The following is a 23,166-nucleotide window of genomic DNA, read 5'->3' on the forward strand; positions in this document are numbered from 1 at the left end:
CATCGAAGATTTTATTGGGAATCTTGCCTCTAACTTTCAAATGCAATAATTTTGCTAAAAAGTTAAGAGAATATATCCAATTACAACCAGGATATAACTCAGCCTCAATCTCATCAAACAGATCGTCATAAAATTGTCCCGCCGCAGGGTTATTTTCTACTTCTTCGGTTGTAGGTAGAAGGAAGTCTTCGACCATTGGAATCATCTCATCAACATCATCGTCATTGGCGTCCACCACATTGGCAACATCTGCTTCCGCTTCACCGTGATATATCCACTTCTCGTAACCTCGATGAAAACCCCAATCGAATACGTGTGCTTTCACCATAGGTATAGTTTCAAGCCTATTATTTATGCATCTAACACACGGACACCTAATTCTACCAGAGGAATCCTTATATTCCGATGCCATCGTCAAAAAAGCTTGTAGACCGTTCCAATATTCTCGACAAGCACGATTTCTCAATGTCGTCCAAGTCTTGTCGATCGCCATCTAAAGTGTTATAAAAATATATAAGTTTACGATATGCGAATTGTCTTATATTTTAAAGTGTTATAAAATTTTTATAATAGTCTATTATAAACATTTAATAGTTTTAAACTACTTTAAAATGTTTTATAATATAAACAATTATAATTGTTATATTATATTATAAAACATTTAATAGTTTTATGCTACTTTGTAATGCTTTTATAATATAATTGTTATATTATATTATAAAACATTTAATAATTTTATATTATATTATAACACATTTAATAATTTTATGCTATTTTATGTTTTATCATAATATTTTATGCTATTTTATCCTAAAATTATTTATTTATTTAATTAGTAAATAATTAATTATCTATCATCTAATTTTTCCTTTACTAAAAAATTAATTATTTAATTAATACTTAATTGTTTATTTAATTTATTAATCATATTATTAATTTAAATGTTTACTTATTATTTAATTAATTAGTTAATTATTATCTAATTTTTCCTTTATTTAAATAAATTATTATTATCTAATGTTTACTAATTATTTAATTAATTAATTAATTATTTATTTATCAATTTATTAATCATATTATTAATTTAAATGTTTACTTATTATTTAATTAATTAGTTAATTATTATCTAATTTTTCCTTTATTTAAATAAATTATTATTATCTAATGTTTACTAATTATTTAATTATTTATTTATTTAATTAGTTATCTATTATCTAATTTTTCCTATACTAAAAAAATAATTATTTAATTAATACTTCATTATTTAATTATTTATTAATTTATTAATCATATTATTAATTTAAATGTTTACTTATTATTTAATTAATTAGTTAATTATTATCTAATTTTTCCTTTATTTAAATAAATTATTATTATCTAATGTTTACTAATTATTTAATTAATTAATTAATTAATTATCAATTTATTAATCATATTATTAATTTAAATGTTTACTTATTATTTAATTAATTAGTTAATTATTATCTAATTTTTCCTTTATTTAAATAAATTATTATTATCTAATGTTTACTAATTATTTAATTTATACTTAATTAATTAATTATCTATTATCTATTATCTAATTATTCCTTTACTAAAAAATTAATTATTTAATTCATACTTAATTATTTATTTATTTAATATTCATTTAATTATTTATTTATCATATTATTAATTCAAATCTTTCCTAATTATTTAATTAATTATTAATTAATAATAAATAAATAAATTAATTACTTAATTAATTAATAAATTATTTATTTAGTTATTTAACATATCTATTCTAAAAACTTAATAATTAATATGTAATTAATTGAAATTATTTTTATTTAATTAATCCTATAATTACTCTTTTTTATAATTACTTAATAATTATTTATATGTATTATTTAATACTTACTTTTTAATAAATAAATTTTTAATTATTTAATTTTTATTATTCTCATATCAATTACTATCTAAGTTATTAAAATAACTTTTTTCTTTAATTTAATATTTATTTTATTATTTATTAATATTTTATTTCTCTACCATTAAACTATTTTTTTAATAATTAATAACAAATTTATTAAAATCTAAACTTCACAATATTAAAATAATTTTAATTAAACTATAACAAAAATACATTACAACAATCTAACAATATAATAACAATTTAACAATAATAAAAAATTATTCATTAATAATATCTAACAATATTTTAATATTCTTTAAAACTAAATGAACAAAATAAAAATGTATGAAATAGAAAATTAATTACCTGCAGTACAACAATAGCAAGATGCAAGATGCAATACTCCCAATGAAGCCCTGAAATATATACATATATATATATATATATATAGATAAAACAGTATTTTTTAATTCAAAACAAAATTGATATAAATTTAAGTGAAAGATCAGAAGTGGTTAAGGGTTGTCGGTCACGGTAAAATCAGAAACACGGACCAATGGTTACTCATCATATCTAACACCACAATTTTATAAAAAGGAAAAATACTTTAAGCTAAAAACAAACACCAAATAAATCGAAGAAAAAATAAAAGTTTGTTCAACCCAAGGAAAGTAACCACATAGAAATATTTGATATCAATAGATTCAAAACAAAATTGATCAAAACAATCAATAAAGTAAACGATCAGAGATGGTTAAGAGTTGTCGGTCACGGTAAAATCAGAAACACGGACCAATAGTTATTCGTCATATCTAAAAAACAGTATATATTTTCTAAAATTATAAGAACAAAATATAAGAATCATCAGAGACTTAAGTACTAAGAATCATGGAATAAATCCATCATATTGTTGCAGTTATATTCTCATAAGTTGATTGCTAATCTCAAACGAAAGAAAGAAAAAAAGAGCAAGTAATCGACGGGGACGAACCGAGTTGGGAATCACTGAGATCTGGAGGATGATAGTTGAGGGCGTGCTTCTAAATGTCCATGAAGCACCAATTTATAGCTCTAGCTATTGTTCCGGACGAACGGAAGGACGAACGGGAGAAGAAAAATCGCCTGAGTTGTGTTTTGGGAGACTTGGCCGAACGGACGCGAAGAAGATGGATGGTCCGCATATATAGATTATTATTGCCGGCGGAGGTCCGCCGGCAATAATAACTCCGCCGGCAATAGCACAATAACGGTAATATTTTATTTATTATTACCGGCGGAACCCGCCGGCAGTAATCCGCCGGTAATAATCGAAATATTATTACCGGCGGAGCCTGCCGGTAATACTCCGCCGGTAATACTGAAAATAATAAATGGGCGGCAACATTGCCGCGGTAATGAATTTTACTTATTACCGGCGGGTTGTCCGCCGGTAATAATAAATTTCCCGCCGGTATTAATTATCAAATTTTAAAAAAAATAAAAAAAAGCTTAATACCGGCGGACTTCGTTTTCCGCCGGTAAAGAACGTATTATTACCGGCGGACTATTTCCGCCGGCAATTGTTCCGCCGGTAAATAACATTTTTGTTGTAGTGCATATAAATGGTTCGGTCTGGTTTAAGAACCAAGGGGAGTATCGCTAGAACCGTGACCGGATCACAAAGAAGAAAAATGGTCTCAATAACCAAACCGCCGGTGTCGGATTCATTTGGTCCTGTCTCAGACAAATTGGTCTGGATTGGTTGGGATTTTAAACTATGATTTCCGGATTTCATGTACCCCAAAAATTTGGTAAAATATGTAATTGACATAAATTAATTAATTTTTAAAATTAAAATTTTTTTATATGTTTTAAAAATTATTTTGGTATTCGAAAATAATATTTAAATAATTGAAATAATTAATTAGTTTTATTTATTGAAATAATGTGAAAATGATATTTTTAATAATTCAAATTGGATTTAACTTTAAAATGATATTTAATATTTAATTATTTTGATAAATACATTATCATGATTATATATTTTGAATAAATAATTATTAAATAATAATTAAAAGATAATGGTTGGAACACATTCCTGATATAATGAATGTGTTACACGTCAACTAGAGGTCTAAGAATGACTCTTAAATATTTCTTTTATTTATTTAATTATTTAATAATTAATTTATAATTTGAATTTTGAATTTCAAAATTTTAATTAATTCTTTTATAAATTTTTATAAATTTATCAGATAAAAATAGTTTAAAAAAGACTTTGGACTTAAAGAAAATAGATCGTATTATTTTTTCTATCATTAAAAACTATCTCAAACCTAATATTCCAACATCTCACATGTTTAGAATATCTTGTGAATCATAAATTTTTCCCTACTATTACTCTACATGCCCACACACGTCTTGAGGTGTAGAGATACATCTTGGAAGAGCTTGGTCTGAGTATTTTGAAGAACTGCTTTGGATTGGATGTTCGTTAGAGACACAAAAAGATAGCAATGATTCTTGATAGTTCTTCAACTAGTAAATTCGTATCTTTTTATTTCTCTATGATTAATGTATTGCATATTAATGGATCCGATTATTTAAAGTTTATGTAAATATATATTTTTTTAAATCTCAAGGCCCAACACTCTGTGTTTTCTGTTGCGCACATGATAAACTAGTTACCAGCAGTTGTAAGTTACATATTAAATTGCTTAAGTTGCATAATAAATTGTTTAGCATGTTGTAAGTTGCATCTTTACCTAAAATAGTTGTTAAAAGTTGCATTTGAGTTGTTTAAGATATTGTAAGTAGCATTGGACTGCATTTGATTTTGATAAAAAGATGTATAATTCAATTAGGTTGTTAAAAGTATACATAAATGTTAATATATTAGGCTTATTTGTACGGTCAGTTCCCATATTTTATGTGACTTGGCATTTTGGTCCCGTTCTTTTTTTTTTAGCAAAATAGTTCCCAAACTCTTTGTTTCAGTGCACCAGTAACCATAACTATGGAACGTTAAAAGGCACAAAACTCTGTTTTGTTATGATGTGGCAAGTTCCCTCCAATTCTCCTAAGGGTATTGATTGTAATTAAAAATAATAAAAAAAAGCTAATAAAATTTGCATCTTATTAATTTATTTCCTCTTTTATCTAAACTCTTAAAGCAACGTGACCAATTTCACAAGGAAATGGTACTATCCTTAGGAAATGGTACTATCCTTAAAGCAACAACTAATCAAGCATTCCTCATTGCTTCTCAAAATTTTTAATATATGACTAGAGCCTAAAGTTGAAACAATGACATGGTTGAATAAAATAGCACCACCATGCTACTTTGTAATAATAATAATAAATAAATATTTAGCAATAGATAAATTATGTATTACCTAAATATATAGGACTTGGATTCCAAACTAATCATACTTTGGTGGAATGAGTAACGCTCATGTATTTTAATTAAAAAAATGAGGTGGTCGGACTTTGGTGGTACAAGAATGTGTAGTTGTCTGAAGAATGTGTGTAGGGTGTTGCCTCTCACACAATAAAAAAAATTGAAGCATCAATTTATTGTAGCCAGTTTTTGTTACCGGTTTCTATATTTTAGAATAAGAAATTTACATGTTGATGAGGGTATTTGTGTAATTGTGGGTGGTAGTTTAATTTTAATTGTATAATTTATGGTTAATTCGGTAATTTCCATGAACTTGGTGCCATGCAAATTGTACTTATTCAATCAACGAGAAAGAACAATGCAAACTAAAGACATTGTGAAGCACAAATATTTTGATTATTTTGCACAATTAATCCACTATGATTCACACTATTTTCTTCTTTTTTTGAACTAGATTTTTTTTCATGGGGTTGTGTTCTTAATTTTTTGAGTTCGAATTTAGTTCAATGTACGTATTATGTGTTCATTGAAAATAGAAACGAGTATGTTAAGAATAACCAATTTCGCATAGTCAATATATAATCAAGTTTGAGTAACACCTACAACTTGCGGTCTTGTTCAATAAACACAAAAAAAATTATCTAGTAATTAAAGGAAAACAATAATCAAGTAGTGCACAATAGTTTTATATTTAATAGGGATATTGAGAGTTGATATAGTAGTTGCAGATCTCAACTGACGTATCAAGTAAAGTTACGTGCGGTACTAGAATGGTTGGCCGTTTGTTGACATTACAGCCACGTCAATGTCACTTGATGACATATTAGGTGAAAAGATGAGTTCACCTTAAAAAATTTGCTTACTTTTTTTGCTTGTGACTATCCAGTTTTCGTCGCATGTTGAGTGTATCTCATATTCTCATAGAGAACATAGAATCCTACCTCATTAATAGCAAAGACTTTACCATTGATGTAACAAACACTTGAGACCCTGTGTTGTAGATAATGTTTCTTTGGACTAGAGATTTGTAATATTTCATTGGAGTTAGTATTCTGATTGGCACAAATACTACATGATCCTCCTTCATTTGAATCCTTTGACAAATGTGTCCTCATTGTAGTGAACACATTTCACGACAGCAATTTAATGCGCAAGACGTATATTATGAGTGGTGCATGATTGAAGATCAAAAACATATAAGACATGGTTTGTGCAGTAAACCCCATCAATCCCACTTGCATTTGGCAGCCTATAATTAGTCATAATTTTTCATAAAGTGAGGGTTTGATTAATTTTAAATATGCACATGGTATATTAGGTAATATGAATGTAATTTAATCATAATATATTAACATACCTATAATAATCATGCAATTTGATATCACCCTCTTGGTGTCTGACATGATTGGACATGATATCCCCAACTTCAACTCCTATTGTGAGTACACGCTTCGGGGTGGAAGCATTCAAATGTCAGACTATTACATTCCTCCTTCATGCGGTGACGACTAGATGATTGTTGCGCCAATGTATAGAATTTGAGAAGAGACTATTCTGCAAAGGTTGTGCTAGATGCCATTACAAACTCATCTCTCCATTCATGGTGTCGTATAGCCTTATAGTTGAGCCACCGCCAACCCCGTTTAACATTCTGTTTTGCATTGGGGAATGGTAGTTGTTAGTGGATGTTGGACGTGGTTGTAGTCGATTGTACCTTTGGTGAATTATTCCCGTCTTGAACTTGGTAGTATCTACTTCCCATGAATAGAATGATGCCGTCTCTAAAAAATCTCTTGAAGCTGCCACTAAATAAGTGTTAGGCTTGTTGTCACTTTCTACCGCCTTAACCTCCCAACACTTGGTCCAAGAACATGATTTGAATTGGTCAGATGGGTAGAATAGTTTTTGCACCTGTTACCAAAAAATGACCATTAGATACATTGAATTATTTCTTAACTTTAAATTTTATGACGATGATATATTTGTTTTGTTTGTAGGAAACAATTTTGCTTGTTCCATATTCATATGTCAGCATCGCCTCGTGAGGTCTTGATTTCATAATTGTTGCAGAAGTGGCCAAGGCAATGTCGAAATAAACACGACTGTAGTAACATCTTTTATGCATGTTGGTTGGTGGCTGAAGACCACAAGGAGGGAAGAACCCCTCGTTATATGCCACTTCTTGAAATTGTATGTTTCCAGATCTCGTAAATGTGATATCATTGGTATTAAAGGATCAATAGTAACTGAGACAATATAATTTTAATTTATATGTAAATAGTTCTTATTTAAAAAAATAAATTGATAAAGGGAACTTTGTATTATGTTGTTGGTTATATATATATTAATAAGCTTAAAAGGAATTAGATAAATAACAAAAATAATAGGTAGCACAAATAAACTCCACAATTACTCTATTCAGACCTAATACATTATGAGTGATGAGTATATAATAGTCATTACATATTTGACATAGGTTTTGCAACTAAATGTGATGATCATAATCATTCCCAAAAGACTCTTGTGTTGAGTAAGGCATGTCACTATCGCCTCCCAAGTCTTCATTCCCTGATTGCAATGATTGGTCAACATTGACAGTACTTGTGCTTGCTCCTCTTCCTCTAGGAGTTGATGTGCCACGATTAGGGAAAATTCGACTATTATGACCTAGTGCACCGCAAAGTCCACATGCCCTTTGTCTAATGTAATGACCCAACTAATTCTAGACCTTGGACCATTAAAACTACTATACATAGATACTAATTTTAAGAAAAACTTTTATACGAAATAGTCATAACTTTATTAAAAAATGTAAAACAAAGGTTAAAATACATAAAATTTGGGGTAGGATATGGGATCCCATTATTTAAAATAAAACATAACTTAAATCTTTAAAAATTTCGTTACAAAATCAGGTGCGGAAAATACATATAAAGCATAACTGAAATGACTAAAACCAACTTCGTCCTCGAATCGTTCACGTAGTCTACCTATTCCATTCTCCCTTAATACACAATCCTAAGCTGCCAAGAATCTTACCGCCACTTTTCCCTGCACATATAAAACAAAGGAATGAGCTTAATGCTCAGCAAGGAAAATCTACTACAAGCATGAAACATAAACATAAGCTATAAACATATAACATATAACTATAAACATATATCATAATTCTAACCCATGTACATAGTAAACATTGGGGTATGCTAACAAAGCAACTATAAGCCTCAAAATACAATGAGGTTTGCTAGCTAAGCAACTATAAGCCCCAAAAACATAAAAGGGTTGAGGTTTGCTATTTAAGCAACTATAAGCCCCAATACATATATAAATCATAACATATAAAAACATATAATATCATAATCATATAAGAATATAATAACTATCCTATTTTCCTTACCAAATACCGGAATATGAGAACAAGGATGGGATTTTGGAACACTCCTAAAAACCATTAATGAGAAGGTGAGAATTTCTAAAAGAAAAGATGAAAAGAAATGAACTAAGACCACCGAGAAGAAGAGCTTACCGAAATGGGTTTACCCAAAAATGGCTATTGATGACGTGGCAAAGATTTCTCACACGTGGATTGACACGTGGCAGAATTGAAGGACAAGGGTGCTGTTCGGCTATTGACCAGAAGCACACCTCATCGTCAATATTAATCTTTGATACGACCAGGCTGATCGTGAAGCCTGATTTATTTCCTTCTTAAGTTGTAATCTAATATTAACTACATTTGAATATTTCTTCATGATTATCCTTGATATACGATTATTAAGGAACGATAGGACACATTAGCATGTGTAACCCTCCTTGAGCCTATAAATATGCATGAAATAGCTCAAGGAAGGGACTTTGGGATTCATTAACTTTTTTACTTAAGATTGAGAGAGAAAGAGCTAAAGTGAGTTGTTCATCGTCTTATTGTACTACATCTAAGGTTTGTGAAACTCAAGAACCCTAATTCTTTGATCACGACTTTAAGATTCATTAATAACAATATCACTAAGTGGACGTAGGTCATTACCAATCATTGGGGCCAAACCACTATAATTTCTTGGTGTTTTTCCCTTTCCATTAGATTATCTTTTCAAGTGTCGTTCCATATTTTGTCGTACATTTGACTCCGTGTCATTGGCTAATTCGAGGGTCAACATTCTGGTGCTTTCATTGAGAGCCTGTGAAAGATTCTAATGGCAAAGACATCCAAGAGGATCGGACAGGCCGCTGGCGCTGCATCATCCCAGCCTCCTCCCCCAAATGTGGCTGAGGATGAACCACATTTGGAGTTTGATGAGGAGGAGTTAGATTCTGAAACATTGAAGGCAATGCTGGGGGTGTGGCAGGATGAGCTAGCCAATCTGAGGGCCAATCAAGAGAATGCTGCAGAGATAATGGTGTCGCAGCAAAGAGAAATAGAGCGCCAGCGTCAGGAGCTGAGCAAGCGGCAGGCTAAGATGGATCGTCGGCAAAGGGATGTCATGGCTGCCCTTGAAGCAGCCATCTAGCTAGCTAAGAATCAGGCTGTGCCAGCCTCCCAGTTAGATCAGCCACCAAACGGGCCGCCTCAAAGGGGTCCCAATCCTAGTCCTTCGCTTCAGCCGGTAAGCCCTCAAAGGCCAGAGCAGCCGCCTGTGGCTCACGATGATGTCCCACCTAGGGATCCTGAGCAGTAGCCTCCATCTCAGGCTGGTCGAGGCAATCCTCAGTGCCCGAGGCAGAATAGGGCCGGGCAACCGCCTCAGCCATAGACGCCTAGGGGATGAAGAGCCGAATTTACCGAGCAGGGGGCAGCGTCTTTCTGCCAACAAGAGGAACTCAGAGACAGGCTTTGCGGTCAGGGGCCCCCCACGGTATAACAATGCATGGGGACCCACCGACCAACGCAGGCCTCCCCCTGACGCTCGAGAAATGCCAGTCCGAGGAGGCAACAACGTGAATAGCCGGTCACGCCATAGTCAGCCTCAATTTAGAGATGGCCACGACTACAATGAAGTCGATTCTGGCAGAAGAAATGCTGGTCAGAGAAACGAAGAAAGAGGTGGAGGCAGGAGCCCCCCACCTAGAGAGGACCGACCAGCAGGCGATAATGCTGGGGGCAGCCTAGGCAGCAGAAAGTCTTCAGTCGGCTGGGAGCTAGCGAACAGAGATGAATAGATGATGATCTGAGGGACGTACTTAACAATCGCCGTGAAAGACACGATGAGTACGTTCCCCCAGCACCAGTGGCCCCAGCAATCCCAGAATCTGTTCATGCTCAGATCGATGCCCTGAACTAGGCGGTGCAGCAGCTAGTCGGGGGGCGAACATCCTACATTGAGTACGATTGGAGGAGAGGCACCTTTTTTGTACAGAGGATTGCTGTGGTTGAAACCCCTAGTAAATTCAAGATGCCAACACTGCCAAATTTTGACGAGTATGGAGATCCGGTATCTCATGTTAATAAGTTTGAGATACAAATGGATATACAAAAGGTGTCAGAAGATGCCCGCTGTCGTATCTTCCCTGCAACACTGTCTGACACCGCCCAGGAGTGGTTCTTCAAGTTCCCTCCTGCTAGTATAGTATCATGGGAAATATTCGTAAATGAGTTTTACGAAAAATTCTATGCGGGTCGCATGCATCCCACTGAGGCCAACCAGCTAGTCGAGATACGCCAGAAAGAGGGAGAGCCTTTGAAGGAGTATGTTCAGCGCTTCATGCGAGCTGCAACTGAAGCCAAGACTGTGGGTGACGAAGGAAAGATGATGGCCCTAACTGCAGGGGTTAGGCGCCATTCACCCCTCTAGAGAAGCCTCAGAAAGAATGGGGTAAGGAGCACCCAAGAGTTCTTCGATCGAGCTGATCGGTACATCAAGCTCGAAGACGCGATTGCCAACAAAGGGAAATCGCCTACAAAAGACAAGGGGCCCAAGGAAGAACCCGCCAAGGCCGCCAATGGGTCGGAAAAACCCAATGGAAACGACAAAGGCAACAGGAGTGGCAATGGTAGAAATGGTGGAAAGCGGGCGAACAATGAACCCTCGACCTCTGAGAGTAAGCGCCCCAAAGGCAGTCGGTATGAACCGAGATTCACCAACTACACTGCCCTGGTCGAAAGTCGAGTTGAGGTTTACCAAGCGACCAGCTCAAGTGTGCCTTACAAAGTTCTGTAGTTTTCACAACGACTACGGGCACGACACCAACGAGTGTAACCAGCTGAAGGACAAGATTGAGTTCCTGATTAGGCAGGGACATTTAAGAAGATATGTACGAGCCGCAGGAGGTCCCAGCGAGAGGCTCAAGGTGGCAACGAGCAGGCGCCTGCACGCCAATGCTCGCCACCTTTACAGTCAGCTCCTGTGGCAGGCACTCTACTCACCATCTGCGGGGGCCGCATCTTGCAGGAGATAGTGGGAAGGAAAGGGAACGATATGCTTGAACCCTGCGCCACGACCAGGACATCGAGATGATGAGTGTCGAGGATCGAGCACCAAAGAAGGCTCGAACAGAGGAGGAACTGATAACCTTTTCTGACGACGACACCTAGCACGTGTGATTCCCACACTCCGATCTGCTGGTCGTGGACGTGCAGATTGCGAACATGATGGTGAAAAGGGTGTTGGTCGATACAGGAAGTTCGGTCAACATCCTATACAAGTCTTCCTTGGAAAGAATGAAGTTGTCTGTGAAGGACCTGGAGCCATGCAACCAAACCATTTATGGTTTCTCCAGAGAAGGGCTCGCCCCAACATGGTCGATTAGACTCCCAATTACAGCAAGCACCGCACGACATTACTCACTACTTTTATAGTAGTTGATTGTCCTTCGACATACAATGCTGTAATTGGGAGACCAATTTTGGTCAACCTGTGAGCCGTCACCTCGATATGGCACCTCACCATGAAATTCCCAACAGACGTAGGGATAGGTTGCGTATTGGGAAACCAGAGGGAAGCGATGGAGTGCTACAACACCTCGATCACCAAGGCGAAGAAGGGTGTATCGAGAGATGCCACCGGAAAGGAGTTGCAAATGGCGACTAATGTTCAGGCCTACTCAGGTAATAATGTCACCAAATAGGGCATTGCCCAAAGTGAGGATAGGGATTTAGATCCTCGCTTTGGGGATTTTGAAGAAGAAGTGGGACCCATTGAGGACCTTGAAGAGGTCCAACTTGATGAAGAAAATTCGACCAGAGTTGTGAAAGTCGGTAAAAACTTAGAGACAACGACGAAACTAGTACTGGTGGAGATTTTAAGGAGGAACCAGAAGGTCTTTTCCTAGTCGCACAAAGACATGGTCGGGATAGAACCTACGATCATCAGCCATGTCCTAAACATCGACAAGAGTTTTCCACCAGTACAACAAAAAAGAAGGCTGCTTGACAAAGATAGATCGAGGGCCTTGAAAGAGGAAGTCGAGAAGCTGAAGGAGAATGGGTTCATCAGGGTGGCATTTTATCCATCGTGGGTCTCTAATCCAGTGCTAGTGCCCTAGCCGAATGGAAAATGGCGTACGTGCGTGGATTTTACAGACCTAAATAAAGCTTGCCCCAAAGACTGTTTCCCACTCCCAAGGATCGACCAGCTAGTCGATGCTACTATAGGGCATGAGATCCTCTCATTCATGGATGCGTACTCCGAGTATAATCAAATTAGTATGCATCCCCTTGATGAAGATCACACTAGCTTTCAGATTGATACAGGGCTCTACTGTTATAAAGTGATGCCCTTCGGTTTGAAAAATGCTGGTGCGACTTACCAGCGACTCGTCAACCACATGTTTAAGGAGTTGATCAGCACAAACATGGAAATCTACGTCGATGACATGCTGGTCAAGTCGAAGAAAGCAGAAGGGCATGTAAGGGATTTGTAGGAGTGCTTCAACGTCTTGAACAAATATCAGATGAAGCTAAATCCCCTTAAATGCTCCTTCGGAGTAGGATTAGGGAAGTTCTTGGGATTTATAGTTAACTCGAGAGGAATTGAAGCCAATCCTGAGAAAATTAAAGCCCTGATCAATTTGAAATCGCCAGCAAAGATTAAGGATGTTCAAAGCTTAATCGGAAGAATTGCCGCTCTAAGTAGATTCATTTTAAAGTCAACAGATAAGTGCGTCCCATTCTTTAATCTACTTAGGGGCAATAAAAAGTTTGAATTGACGGAGGAGTGCGAAGAGGCTTTTCAAGCACTAAAACACATATGGTGCAACCACCCATCCTGTCAAAGTCGGTCGATAAAGAAACTTTGTTCATCTACCTGGCGATCAGGGAATACGCTGCTAGTGCCGTTTTGGTAAGGGAAGAAAAAGACGTGCAAAAGGCTGTTTACTATGTAAGCAAAAGGCTGATTGGAGCAGAACAGTGGTACCCACCTATCGAGAAGCTAGCCTATTGCCTAGTTTTGGCCTCCAGGAAACTGGGGCCTTACTTTCAAGCTCATCCAATTACGATCTTGACCGACCAGCCTCTTTGACAAGTCCTGCAAAAATGAGAGGCTGCAGGTAGATTGCTATAATGGGCAGTCGAACTCGGGCAGTTCGACATATCTTACTTGCCGTGAGCAGCGATAAAAGGACAAGCCCTGGCTGACTTCATTGAAAAATTCACTGAACTTACGAATAGTGAGTAGATTGAAGAGCCTAACGAGCCTGAATTTCAAAGCCAAGCCCCCGCGTGGAAATTATTTACAGACGATTCTTCTAATGAGTGCCATGCTGGGGCAGGAGTGATATTGATAACGGCGAAAGAGCATCGATTTCAATGCGCAATTAGATTTGACTTCACTACTTCTAACAATGAGGCCGAGTATGAAGCACTACTCGTTGGATTGCGGTTAGCCAGGGACATGAATATAAAAGTGCTTAACATTTACAGTGATTCTCAGCTGGTGGTGAATCAAGTCATGGGAGAGTATCAAGCCCAAGGTTTAAAGATGGTTGCCTACTTGAACAAAACAAAGGATTTGTTAGCACAGTTTGATAAGTACACCTTTCAGCAGGTACCTCGCGACCAGAATTTGAACTCTGATGCTTTGTCTAAGCTTGCAAGTGCAAAAGATGTTGATACTCTGAACATAGTGCCAGTTAAGCGACTATCTATACCAAGCATCCAAGCAGAGGGGACCACTCTTGTGATCCAGATGGCGGATATGTGGATGGCACCATATGTAGAGTATCTAACGCAAGGCGTGTTGCTAGCAGACAGAAACAAAGCCAGGACCCTTCAGCGGCAAGCTGCTAGGTTTATCCTGGTTGATGGAATTTTGTACCAGAGGGGATACTCAATGCCACTCCTAAGATGTATTACAAAGGAGAAAGCCAAAGAATTGATGAAGGAGGTGCACGAAGATTTTTGTGGAGACCACGCTGGGGGGCCGAGTTTGTCAAAAAAGATACTGAGGCAAGGATATTTCTGGCCCACAATGAATGAAGATTCGATGGAATTTGTGCGGAAGTGTGACAAATGTCAGAGATTCTCCAAAATCCCACGAGCAGCCCCTAACGAGCTTAAACAAATGCAAAGCCCATGGCCATTTGCAGTTTGGGGTATCGACCTAATCAGATCTTTGCCCACGAGAAAAGGCGGTGTCAAATATGCTGTGGTTGCCATCGACTACTTCACCAAGTGGGCCGAAGCTGAATCGCTTGCAACCATAACGACCAAGAAACTGCTGGATTTCGTGATCAAAAACATCATTTGTCGCTATGGATTTCCAAGGAAGATCGTCTCGGATAACGACACCCAGTTCGATAGTGATTTATTCACGGATTTTTGCGAGCAACATGGCATTATCAAGAGCTTTTCTTCAGTCGCTCATCCCCAAGAAAATGGACAAGTTGAAGCAGTCAACAAAACGCTGAAGGATACACTAAAAAAAGGCTAGAAGAAGCTAAGGGGGCATGGCCAGAACAATTTCCTGAAGTACTTTGGTCGTACAAAACTTCCCACCGAACAGCAACGGGACATACTCCGTTCTCTTTGGCTTATGAATATGAAGCTATGTTGCTTGTTGAGTTAGATCCGCCTTCGCATCGCAGAATAACGTACGAACAAGGCTCAAACAGTCAGCTATTGATGGAATCCCTCGATTTGATCGATGAAAAATGAGAGCAAGCCCAACTCCGAGTAGCTGCATACCAGCAAAAGGTCGCCCGGTATTTTAACTCTAAAGTGCGAGAAAGAAAGTTTAGTGTTGGAGATCTTGTACTCCGAAGAGTTTTTCTAAACACCCGCGACCAAGCTGCTGGAGTACTCGGACCTAATTCGGAAATGCCATACCAGATTGAAGAAGTCCTTCACCCAGGCACCTATAAACTTGCTCTCTTAAACGGCGATCTCATTCCTCGCTATTGGAATGGAGAACAACTGCGCAAGTACTATCAATAAACAATTCTTCTTAAAGAATTGGCTTGTATTAATTTTACTTTTTACAAGTTTTGAAAAATGGTTGGTCATTTTATGTGACCGATCGCTTATAAGTTTTGATCTTATTGATCACTCATACAGATATGTTTCATCCATTTATTACGAGAAATATAAGGGACTGTGCGCAGCCAGTCATTTCTTGCCAATTATTGTATTTATTACAAGTATTTTCTCATTACGTGTGTTGTTTTGCTGTATTACAATTTCAATTATTTTGCTCCGAGCAGCATTGTTCAAACAGGTTTTGGTCAAGGCAAGTGACCAAGGACCTAAAGCTCCTCAATCACTTGGGGGGCATATAAGGTACTAGTAAGCAAAGCATATCATTAAAAGGTATATAAACACATGAGCAAAATAAGTGAAAGCATGCTAGGGTACTTAGAGTATTTTTCAAAATTTTGTATTTTGTTAAATCAAACCAAAGTGCTATGCTAAGTTCGGTCATGCGAACATATATTATAATAAAATAAAAAGGTGTTATAATATAAAAAATGAATTACTTTACACCGCGAGTAGTACTGCTCGGATGTAATTGTCTGATTAAAAGGAAAATAGCTGCCCATGCAGCAATATAAAATTAATGTCTTTATATTATGACCCGTAGGTCGAGTACTTGAAAGATTAAAAGAAATAGCAGGCTACGAAGCCGAAGGATCTTGAGGGGTACCCAAGTCGACGACATCTGCAGTTTCATTGTCCGCTCCGTCCATGCAAGTCGCCAAGGAGATTTTGGACGAGGCAGGTACCCTTGCCCTCTCCTCTTCTTCCAGTCGAGCAACGCAGCGGGCTATCTCGGCTTGCATTGCGCGCTTGGGAAGATAGCTAAAGTCCGCCCCTTAGTTGTGTTTCCAGAAGTCATAAAAACACATACTCGTGGCGTTCTTGTACCTTTCCAAATTGCTGGCATTGGCTTTTTCAAGCTCCTCAATTCGACCCTCAAAAGTTGTAGTCTCCTGTCTGCTCGCGATCAAGTCCTCTTCGAGCTTTTTAGCCATGTAGTAATTGACGCGGTTAGACTCCTTGAAGTTGTCTCTCTGCTCGATGGCCTTATCCAGAGCACTTTGCTTCTCCTTCAATTCCTCAACCATTTTGTTCTTCTCCCCGAGCACTGCCTCAAGTTGTTCAGTGTATTTTGCTTCAACAGCTTTGAGTTCATTAGGGTGCCGTTTCTCCAAAGATTTGGACTGCTCGGTGACGGTGCCCGAACGTAGCCTACCGACAGTAAGGGTTAGAAATGCCTGCGATCAGAGAAAAGATTAGACTGACTGTAGAGTATAAAAGAAGCCGTCTCCACAGGAAAATATAACTTACACTAGCAAATTCATTCAAGGCGCGGGTTAGGATCTGTTTGACATCCATTGTCTCAGTCGTAGCCATCGCCTCTCGGCAGGGGTCGTGCTTCACAATTTTTGCGACCCTGTCTTTGACCGATCTGAAGGCACGACTTGTTATGTCACCCCTAGTGGAAGCAGGACAGGCCTGCTGAGTCTGATCAGTTGGAACTGGTGGAGATGGTGTCAACCCGGCAGGAGTAGGGGAAGTCTGCTGCTCGAGAGGAGAAGAGGTTGGTGTTGCATTGGCTGAGGGTCTGTCCTCCGGGAGGCTTGCAGTGCGAGACTTCTTAGCCTGAGGAATTTTACTGCTTTCTCTAAGATGCCTCTTGCTCGCTTTCTTTTTGCTCGAGGGAGCCTTGGGATCCTCAGGGGCACTGTATAAGTCGAACACGCACTTAGAGTCCATATCTGGAACAAAAGAAAACATTCGAGCAATGAGATAGTATAACACAATTAAGTAAGTTATGTCAGGAAAAGAAACAAAAAAAATTGTAAGTGAAATACCCGAGCTATCATAATTGGTCGCTACATTATATACTATACTAGTCTTATACTCACTCTATGGCATGAAGAAAGCTAAATCTAAATTTGGAGCGTACTTAAAATTGCCATCCCCGTCAAATAAGTGACAAGGAATTGGCAAGCTATCTAAGAGCGAGAGATCAGTACCGTTCTCGTCCGAAGATTCGTTGAGGGGCTCGAGAGGTTCGGTGGCCTTCTTTTTCCCTTTTCCCTTTGGGGCAGGGGGGAGCAACAGCCTGCGGGTTGCTGGAAGGTTCCCTGATTGTTACTCTAGTGGCCCTCCTTGGAGGGGTTTGTTCCATGTCCGAGTACTGCTCGGGAACTTCTCCGCCAGTAGCACTCCCCGCTGTTGACTCCCTCATGTCCTGATGAGGGGCCAAAAGGCCGACTAGCCTAAGGTTAGCCTCTATGACCAGATGCTTGACGCTTTTCTCCACATCAGTCATACTGGCCAAGAGGGCTAATCGTAACTCCATGTCAGGAGTGGGGTCTAGTCGCAGCCATGGGCCTGAAAGGCATTAAAAGTCTAAGAAAGTGTAGAGGAAAAATTAAAGGAAGATTAACGAACAGTGGTATAAAGGTGCTACCTCCTTGAGTAAATGCCAGATTGTTTGTGACCATGTCAGTCGTAAGGGAATACTCCTGGTAGTACCTCCCCATGTTCGATATGTGAGTGGTGTCGGTCAGGAAGGTGTGCCCAGTTTCCTGATGACAAAAGTGAAAAAACCCTGTACCTTCTTGGTTGGGGTTAGACTTGAGGTCGAACAAATAATTAACTTCGTGGGGAGTTGGCACAAGCCATTTTTTGAGGCTATAAAAGATATAGAGTGTTGCAGACATTCTATACCCATTGGGAGTTATTTGGAAAGGGCAGACCCCAAAGTAGTTGGCCACCCCTTGGAAGAATGGATGAAGAGGCAAGGTAGCCCCTGCCTCAATATGGTATCTCGACCAGGCGCTGAAGGCGCCTCAAGGAAAATTCGCCCTTTGGTCTTGATTGGGTCGAACTAATGTCACCCCTGGGAGTCCATATTTTCTGATGTAGTTGGCGATCATCCTGATCGTCACCCGGCTCTCAAGTACAACATAACATTCATCATCTGGTTGAATGGAATTTTGGGCCTGAGCATGAGTTTGGATATTGGGGTCAGGAATATTTTCTGCTCGACCACTGGTCAAGGGAATTTCAGCCCGAGGAGCAGGCTGATTTGAAGGATTGAGAGTTTTCTTGTTCTGGGCTGTATTTTTTGCTCGAGCCATATTTTGGATAAGGATATATGGAGTGTTTGAAGTGGCACGAGAAAAGGGAATGTCAGGTGTAAATATGGAATTTTTTCCTTGTGAATTCTATTCACAAGTGAAGCTCTATGTTACGAGACATCCTGAAAGGGCATCACATGATGGTGAAGGAGTTGGGGTAAGAGAGTCACCCTCACTAGGCGAGGAACTTCGGCCACTCGCCGATCCAAACTTCACCCTCGCTATGCGAGGGCCCCTAGCTGGCCATCCTCGTGCGCCCCATTCCAGCAGGCATCAAGCCTCGTCCACACTCGGAGGAAGAGCGTCAGCCTCGCTATGCGAGGGACCCTCGCTATGCGAGGGTGAGGGCTATGTGGAGATGTCCGTGCTCCTAGCCTCGCGACGCCGCACCTCGGAGGAAGAACATCAGCCTCGCTATGTGAGGGACCCTCGCTATGCGAGGGTGAGGGCTGTGTTGAGGTATCCGTGTTCCTAGCCTCGCGACGCTGTGCTCGGAAGGAGGAGAGGCAGCCTCGCTATGCGAGGGACCCTCGCTATGCGAGGGACCCTCGCTATGCGAGGGACCCTCGCTATGCGAGGGTGAGGGGTGTGTTGAGGTACCCGTGCTCCTAGCCTCGTGTCTATGCGATCCGCATAGGCCGGTCCTGACCCTCGGCACCTCGACTTCTCAAGAGCCTCCTTGGCACAGGCATGGGATCACTTAGGGGAATCTTGTTGATAGGCCAAACGAACGTGGAGCATTTAACGGGAATTGATGAGGACCACCGAGTACGGAACACGTGCGCTGACACGGGGTGTACGGTTATGGAGAGAACAGAGGCACGACCCTATGATCTGCGTCTGAGGAGTAGTGGAGGTACGGACCTGTACGAAGAGTGGTGAGACCACTGGGACACCCTCGACCATGCGCCGGAGCCGACAGTACTATGTCCAAGGCCACGACTCTGACACCATCAAGGTAGACACCACTACGCCCTGAGCCACTACTTTATCAGAGTACCTATGTACGTCCCAGTGGTCTGGGACTTGTTTGTATCCTGGGCCAATAGAGCCTCCCCTATAAATAGGCTCCAACCCCTCAGGCTAAGGGGTTGGAAAACTGAATGTAAAAACGAGACTTATAAAATATATGCTTCTGGTTCTCATGCTTGCCTGATTTTTCTCCTGTTGTTTAGAGTTCTTTCTATCTAACTCATAGCTTCTTAGAGTATAGAGATTGAAGTTTTCTAACCATCAATCGTTGACGAGTTCTTACTGTCAACAGTTTGGCGCCGTCTGTGGGAACGTAAGCACCAAGCTACTGTTCTGCCATTACTTCCGGCAAGGAAAAATGCCGAGACGTTCGAAGCGTCTCAAGGAGCCTCGAGAGGTGGAGGTCCACCTTACCGGAGTCCAGCTGAAGGCCTCCATGAAGGATCCACCTCCACCCCGAGACATAGACCCCCCAAGGGACCCTGAGGTTCACCAGAATGACAAGGAGGCCTCGTCTCCGGCCATCCCGCCCGGTGAGAATCCTCCAAGGACAACTACTGCACCACCCGGGAACGCCAACGAGTTCCCTCCTCCCAAACCACCGAAGGTACCGAACTCCGGCCGGCAAGACCCGGGCCCCTCAACGCACAGACGCGATAAACAACCCCGGGTCCATTCCGTGAGCTCGAGTTCTAAATCTCGTTTCTATGAAGAGGAGATTCGTGAACTGCACCGTAAAAACCAAAGACTGGAGACTACCCTGGAGAACATGCAGGAGGTGCTGAATGGCCTGTTGCAAGGTAAGTCGAACATGACCCTGCCCAAGAGGAAGGAGAAGGGTCGGGAAACCACTGTCCCAGTAGACGACGGAAGGACCAGACACTCCACCAGTAACACCCCCAGGGAAAAGCCACAAGAGCATCCTAGACCATCGAGGCCACCCCAGGAGCCAAAGCAAGGGAACAATGGTGGCTCTCGCAACGACGTCGAGGTCACCTCAAAGAGGACGCCCTCAGACCTACGAGAGGAGCTCAACAAGAAGAGGGCGAATAAGAGAACTACCCCTCCTACTGTCCCCCGGGACGGCAAAGGAAAGGAAGATGTCAACCCGTCCATGTTGAGGGACTCCCTGAAGAAGAGGAGGCAAGACCTCGATACGGAGATGAAGAGCCTGCGGAGTAAGATTGTCACCGTGTCTGGAGGGCAGAGCCTTGAGGAAGAGTTCGACTATGAATCGCCTTTCACCAAAGAGATCCAAGCCATTCGACTCCCAGCCAACTTCAAGGAGCCTCATATGACCCCGTATGAAGGAAGCACCGACCCCAAGTACCATCTAGACGCATTCAATGACTTAATGAAGCTGAGGGGGATAAGTAGCGGGGCTAGATGCCACTGTTTCACAGTCACGTTGAAAGGGCCCGCATACAAATGGTTTAAGAGACTTCGACCGGGGTCCGTCAGGTCTTGGCAACAATTTTCAGACGAATTTCTCCAGCAGCATCATGCCGTGCGTGATTATACAATGCCAAGGACTAGCCTAGCCAATGTAAAACAGGGCGAAAATGAGAGCCTAAAAAACTATATCCATAGGTTCAATATGGAAGCAGCCAAAGTGGGGAGCCTGACCCGCAGAGAGTTAAAAATGGCCATCACCGCCGGGGTGCTTCCGGGAAGCAAGTTGTGGGATAATATGCTCAAGAGGGAAGTCACAGATCTAGATGACTTCTACGAGAGAGCACAGAAGTATATTCGTGTAGAGGATGGTCACACGAACTTAAAGGCGGGAATGGTCGAGTCCCCTGCACAGCCCCCAACCAATGAAGGGTCGAATGGTGCGAAGAAGAAGAGGGCATACGAAGGATCGAGGGATGATCAACATAGAAAACCCAAGCGGGGAAGCGACCATAGGCAAACGGCTTATACTTTCTATACGGACCTGACGGATACAAGGGAGCATATCTACATCACCAACGAGAAGCGGGTTCCCTTCAAGAAGCCCCCACCAATGAGGAAGGATCGGTCCCAGAGGGATCCCAATAGGTACTGCCAATACCACAAGGATATTGGTCACACCACAGCAGAATGTATCCACCTGAAAGAAGAAATTGAGGAACTCATCCGCAGGGGGCACCTAGGTCGGTATGTCAGGAAAGAAAGGCTGAAAAAGGAGGACGAACCAGTGCTATCTAGGACGCATAGAGAAGCTCCAGAGATACAGGGGGAAGTGAGAACTATTTTCGGAGGTCCAGGGCTTGGGGGAGATTCCCGGAAAGGACGAGATCGGTATGCTAGAGAAGCCAGGCGAAGTCCACCACTCTGCATTATGAGCTTGGAACAACGACCCCCAAAGAGCTTCAAGGGAGAAAATGACTCGATCACTTTCACCGAGGAGGACGCGCGGGGGGTACACTTCCCCCACAATGATCCGCTGGTGTTGACAGTTCAGTTGGTCAACCGGCGGGTGCATCGAGTCCTCGTAGACAATGGAAGTTCTGTGGACATCTTATATCGCCCCGCCCTGGAAAAGATGGGTTTGGGCATCAGGCACTTGAAGCCTTGTCAATCCTCCCTATACGGGTTCGCAGGGGACTCGATACAACCTCTAGGGGTGATCGAATTAGCACTCACTATGGGTGAACAACCCCGACAAACCACGATCATAGCAAACTTCGTCGTAGTAGATTGCGCCTCTGCTTTCAATGCGGTATTGGGGAGACCATCCCTAAGAGAATTGAAAGCAATCACTTCAATATACCACCTCACCGTCAAGTTCCCAACTCCTGGTGGGGTAGCGAGTATGAAGGGAGAACAAAGAGAGGCAAGGGAGTGTTATAACACCTCCCTTCACAAGTCAGAGAAGCCATCAGAACCAACAGCGATGGTGATGCACGGAGGTACAGACCCACAGGGGCAAGACCCCAGAATCACGAAAGGCCCAACCAGGTAAGACTAGCAATGAGACTCCCGCGCCTGGTACAAGTAGTAGCTATGCTTAGTTTGTTGCAGGTTATGCTATTTTAGTAGATAAGAATCAAAGAGGTTACCTAGATAACCTCCCAAGTAGATGTAAGCCTTTTACCTATCTATATATCGTTGTAATCCGACTACCACGAATGAAACTGTCTTCCACTTCGTGTGTAACTTACTTCTTTATGCGAATATCAACTAAAGTCCCCGCCGAGATAAATCTCACCAGGTACTTGGGGGGCAGGACGACAAAAGTAAACAAAAAAAAAAATTGTCTCTTATATTCACAAGGATTAGCTACCCTTATGAATATCAAGGGATTGGTTCAAAAGGATGACCCCCGACGAAAGGCCGACACCCCAAGAGGTGAGGCTGTAAGGAGGGAATCACCCAATAAGTCTAGACCGGCCATTAAGCCGGCTAGCCCAAA

The 23,166-nt window shown here is 40.5% G+C and overlaps 2 non-coding genes across 2 annotated transcripts; both read right to left on the minus strand.

Annotated features, from left to right (window-relative positions):
- Positions 1–2,395: 2,395 nt before the first annotated feature.
- Positions 2,396–2,470, minus strand: LOC133820415 (small nucleolar RNA SNORD18). The gene has a single exon (XR_009886825.1). It is a non-coding gene; the product is annotated as a small nucleolar RNA SNORD18 (small nucleolar RNA).
- A 283-nt stretch (positions 2,471–2,753) lies between these two features.
- LOC133820332 (small nucleolar RNA Z199) lies at positions 2,754–2,831 on the minus strand. Its single transcript, XR_009886748.1, has one exon. It is a non-coding gene; the product is annotated as a small nucleolar RNA Z199 (small nucleolar RNA).
- Positions 2,832–23,166: the final 20,335 nt, after the last annotated feature.

The sequence above is a fragment of the Humulus lupulus genome, chromosome 2 (genome assembly GCF_963169125.1).
Source record: "Humulus lupulus chromosome 2, drHumLupu1.1, whole genome shotgun sequence".
NCBI lineage: Eukaryota > Viridiplantae > Streptophyta > Magnoliopsida > Rosales > Cannabaceae > Humulus > Humulus lupulus.